Raw genomic sequence first — 6,000 nt, forward strand, 5'->3', positions numbered from 1 at the left:
TCGTTTGTGAGAGCAATCGAGTTTATTTCAGATATGCTCATTTTAAAAACCATCTCTGGCTAATCGTTGCGAGTACGTTGGCGGAGGTTTGTGCTCTCTGAGTGCTCTTGTTGTTCTTGTTATTATTATCATTATTATTATTGTTATTATTATTATTATTGCTAGCAGAATCTTTAGTACGCCGGGCAAAATGCATAGCAGTTCAAATCCTGCTGAGGTCGATTTTGCCTTTCATCCTCCTGAGATCAATAAAATAAACACCATTTGAACGCTGAGGTCGATGCAAACTACTTATCTCGTACTCCGAAATTGCTGGTCTTGTGCCAGAATTTGAAATTACTATTATTATTATTATTATTATTATTATTATTATTATTATTATTATTATTATTATTATCATCATCATCAATATTATTATTATTATATTATTATTATTATTATTATTATTATTTGTTTTTGTTGCTATTATTTTTATTCTTGTCGATATACTTGTTTCTGCAGAGAATGTTAATGGTGATGATGATGATGATGATGATGATATTTGGAGCTACTGTTGATAGCACTGTTGAAACAACTTAAGCTGCAACAATACCTGTAACAACGTTAACAAATATATTTTGTGAGGGTAACATCGCAGTAGTAGTAGTAGTAGTAGTGGTAGTAGTAGTAGTAGTAATAGTAGTAGTAGTAGTAATAGTAGTAGAGGAAGAAGAAGCAGGAGTAGTAGGAGAATAAGATGGAGAAGAAAGAAGAAGAAGAAAAAGAAGACGAAGAAGAAGAAAAAGAAGAAGACGAAGAAGATGATGATGATGGTGATGATTAAGATGAAGATGAAAAAGTGAAAGAAGAGAAAGAGGAGAAGAAGAAGAAAATGAAGAAGAAAAAAAGAGGAAAAAGTAGAAAAAGAGAAAGGAGATGATTAAGATGAATATGAAAAGGAGAAAGAAGAGGGAGGAGAAGGTGAAGAAGAAAATGAAGAAGAAAAAAGAAGAAGATAAAGAAGACGAAGAAAAAAGAAAGAAGATGAAAAAGAGGAAGAAGGAGGAGGAGAAGATAAAAAGAGAAAGAAGGAGGAGAACAAAAAATGAAGAAGAAAATGAAGATAAAGAAGAAAAAGAGAAAGAAGGAGATGAAAAAGAGAAAGGAGAAGGAGGAGGAGAAGGAGAAGGTGAAGAAGAAGAAGGGGAAATAGTAGTAGTAGTAGTAGTAGTAGTAGTAATAGTAGTAGAAGAAGAAGAAGAAGAAGAAGAAGAAGAAGAAGAAGAAGAAAAAGAAGAAGAAGAAGAATGATAATGAAGAAAGAGATGTGGAAGCAGATTTGTAAGGTGATGTGGTAATTGTTAGCTAAGAAGAAGAAAAAACAGAAATCTATTTCATGACAATATAGTATTGTAAATCCGATGGGTAATAGAGAATGATGTTTTTTAAAATTGGAATTGTTGACAGAAGAGAGTTTTATGATGAGAAGGGGGAAATAACTTACTCATAAATTAAAACACAAAACACAAAATTGGAAACAGCAACAGATATATGCGTATATATGTCTATACATACGTATATACATATATACATACTTACATACATGCATGCATGAATACATATATACATGTGTACATATCTCTACATATACGTATGCATCTATAAATATATACATGCATGTATATATATATATATATATATATATATTTATATAGATAGATAGATATATAAATGCACATATATATGAATACGTATATATGATTATATATGTATATATTGTACAGATATAAATGTATTATATATATGCATTTATATACATACATATATATACATATAAATACATACACACACATTATATATATATATATATACATATTTATATACATATGTATATATATATATATATACATATATATATACATATATATATATATATATATATATATATATATATATATATACATCATGCATTTATACACACATATCTGCACACATATAATTCATATACACACACATATATACACATATATATACACACACATATACAAATCTATATATATATATATATATGTACATTTATAAACGAATATGTATAGATACGTAAGTATTTCTGTGTCTATAAAACATGTAAGAAAAAACAAAACAAAAACACAATACTAATAAAATAATCTCTAGCGCTTAGTGAAATGAACCTGCCCAGAGTTTTATTACATCAGTAATCAATAGCTATAACATAAATTACACAATGCACACCTTGCTTTTTGTTTCCTCTGAGATGTAACGATAGGAAATCCTGAATGATGGCGTGGTCCATGGTAGCAGTAATGATGATTGGCGCCTAACGTTGAAGCTGCTGCTGCTGCTGGGAATGATGGCTGTAAATTTTGTTGAACGATTACGTTATTACTTATCTCAATGCCACTCCTGTTTGAAGTTGAAGAAATCTGTTATCAAAGCCGTGAGGATATTTGCGTGAGTGGAACAGAACATGGCGCGACTCTTAGGCTGGAATAGATGACGAATGCAATGAAAGCGTTTATTATAGCCAACAAATCTTCGACGGATAGCTGCCTCACGGAGCTTTCCTTTATGAGACCCACCACCTTGCTCGTCTTCTCGCTCCAGTTCTTATCCACTTGGAGATCTGGATCAAACCAGACCACAAACAATTTAAGAAACGCTGTTATATGCTATGGTCTTTTACTTGTAAGTTTTTTCTCATGTCACTGTTTCGTATTCCCTCTGAGAATGTGAATCATTTCAATGTATTTGATATCTGACACCATTTCCATGATATCAATCACATATGCTGACATAACTCTCCATCATCTTGAGGTACGCGGAATACCTCTCGAAATCTCCAGCTTCTGCAGTAGTGACCCAATCACTACAGCGTTCAGCAAGGTCACAGGGGAAAACTTGAACGGACCAAGCGTCTGATGTTGAACAATTCCGTAAGATAGCTATTCATTCTGACTAACGAGCAGATGTCGATGAAGATTGCAGCGATGCTCTCTCTTTGACGGCACTGAAAGCAGCCGTGGTGAGGACAGCAGCAAATCTATCGCAGTCAAACGTATTGAAAGCTTTCGACTCATCTAAATTGACTAAGGTCTCAATCATGCCAGGCTTTATAGCCAACCTTCCTACAAGGTATTACGTGAGGTTAAGAAGCAGTAGAATATATGTTTTAGAAGATCAGTGACTGTGTGTCACTTGTTCTCTATATATTGCTAGCTAGAGTGAACTACTACTATCTCTAGCGGACGAGACTCCACCACCGAGGTTACGACATAGAGGTCGAAACTGTACTGTCTGGTGGATTCGCGGACGGGAGATGGTAGAGGTTCACTCTCTTGCTTCTAATATATATTGGGCGCAGATTGCATCGAATAACCAGCTGTCCTGATGGGGTTAAAAATAGCAGTAACGTCGGTTCCAGCGGAACAGCCATGCTTAAGTGTTTATAAGTATTACTTCGCAGTATAGTTACTGCTTCCATCCACTATAGCGATTGCTAATTGGTGACTTGATGTCGATATATTGCCAGTTAGAGCAAACTATTGCTATCTCTAGAGGACGTGTATCAAGCGCCGAGGATGAACACAAAGAGGTCTAAATCGGACGGTCTAATGGTCTCGTAGCTGGAAGATTCACTCTCTTGTCTGTAATATATATCGGGTGCAGATTGCATCGAATAACCAGCTGTCCTCCAGGGATAAAAAACAGCAGTAACAGCCATGTTTGATTGGCGATAAGCATCAATTGTATATATATATATATATATATATATATATATATATATATATATATATATATATATATATAGATATATATATATACATATATACGACCGGCTTCTTTCAGTTTCCGTCTACTAAATCCACTCACAAGGCTTTGGTCGGCCCGAGGTTATAGCAGAAGACACATGCCCAAGGTGCCACGCTGTGGGACTGAACCCGGAACCATGTGATTGGTTAGCAAGGTACTTACCACATAGCCACTCCTGCGCCTGAAAACCCCACTGGAATGGGAAAAAGCGCTAATAATCTGAATGATATGATCATAATCTGAATGATATGATATATATATGTAAAAAAATGTAATATATAAATAAATATCTATAAGCATGAACCATCCGATCTTCTGATTACCTCATTTCTTCTAATATATAATACCTGTACATCATCTCCAAACCTTCCAATATATATATATATATATATATATATATTATATATATATATATATATATATATATATATATATATATATATAATTAATAATATCAGAGTAATAAAAATTTTAGAAATTTTTGCTACCAGTATGGAAAAATACGTTAATAGACTATATATTATTCATATAAAGATATCTTATGGTACAGGAATAGTATTTAACTGCTATTTCTAAATGTGGGTATGTGGTGAAGCAATTTGCTGAACCCTAATTATAATTATGCTCATAATTATGAAATTTGTATATATATATATATATATGTGTATATATATATATATATATATATATATGTATGTATTCAAAATGTGACCATTCAAAATGTGACCGCGTGTGTACCGTTGGTGATTTTTTTTCCTACGTCTTCCCTTCTCTGGATCTTTCCTTTTCCTATGTTTCTGACGAAGAGCTCCGCTCGAAACGTTAAACCCTCCTTCTTCCCTTCCTTCCTGAGCGTCCAATAATACTATATTTGTTCCACGTCCTCGCGTTGTTGTGTTTTCTCTGTGTTTTCAAGTTTGGATTAACTATATGTATATATATATATATATATATATATCTATATATATATCTATATATATATATATATATATATATATATATATATATATATATATATACATATATATATATGTGTGTGTGTGTATGTATATATATGTATGTACACACACACACACACACATATATATATATATAATATATATATACATATACATATACATATATTTGTACACAGACACATACACGCAAATGACTATATAAATACTGTATTACATGCGAATATAGTAACTATATATGTATTTATGTATTGCAGAAACTGACCAGTGAAGGAACAATTCAGTGAGCGGGACAATGTGGCTGTTACAGTGTAATCTAACACAACTATTAAACAATGACTATTGACAGAAGAACAAGCTATATTGAAAGAAACCTTTGTAAGGGACATTCTCATTTTACCAACGGAACGGATAGTATTACATCCGTCTGTTGATCAGGGACATTATACGATTAATGCCTCGATTATATATCAGTGCTGAAGAAGAAAATCGTCTGAACATACTTAACATATCTATTGTGGATAGCAAGCCTACTGGAATTAGTGTCATTGATTTTCTTCGCTGAAGAATTGCTGTAGGTCAGGAAGTAGAATCTTGTAGCATTGAAGAAGATAATGAATTACTATATAAGCTACCCAAATGAATTTAGCTAGAACATCAATTTAGAAGACAACATTTAAGCAAGACAAGTTCCATCATTTACATAAATCTCATTGTATCGTATTGGTTTTGTTATTTTTCTTATTCTTCATGAAACTGTTGCAGTTAGCCTTTCAGGTATTTCTGTTTGTTTTCTTTCTTATTTTCGAATATCTTTGATTTTCAATGTAACTTTCCGCGTGATTTCAAGCAAATCTCAACCGGATAGCTTGTCTTTTATTCTATGGAGATAAAATGCCATAGCAGTATATAACCCTGTTGATAGACTATTGTGCAACATCTCTTCGTCTAGTTAACTTAGATCCTGATGTTGGCTTGATGCTCTGAGGAGTTATTGCGAAACCAAGTAACAACAAATGGCTCAGCGTACACAAACGAAATTTGGTACTGGTGAGGAAAACAAAAGTTCGACAGTAATAAGCATAAAGATCAGAATAGGATTACTGAGGCTTACTTTAAATTTGCGAAGTAAATCAAATAATTTCCTTTGGAAAGCTATTCGTGATAGACTAGCATTTTAACATTTGAGTTATGTTTTAAAATCTCCCTTACATTACATATCAGAATTAAATAT

This window comes from Octopus sinensis, linkage group LG10 (assembly GCF_006345805.1).
Source record: "Octopus sinensis linkage group LG10, ASM634580v1, whole genome shotgun sequence".
Taxonomy (NCBI): Eukaryota; Metazoa; Mollusca; class Cephalopoda; order Octopoda; family Octopodidae; genus Octopus; species Octopus sinensis.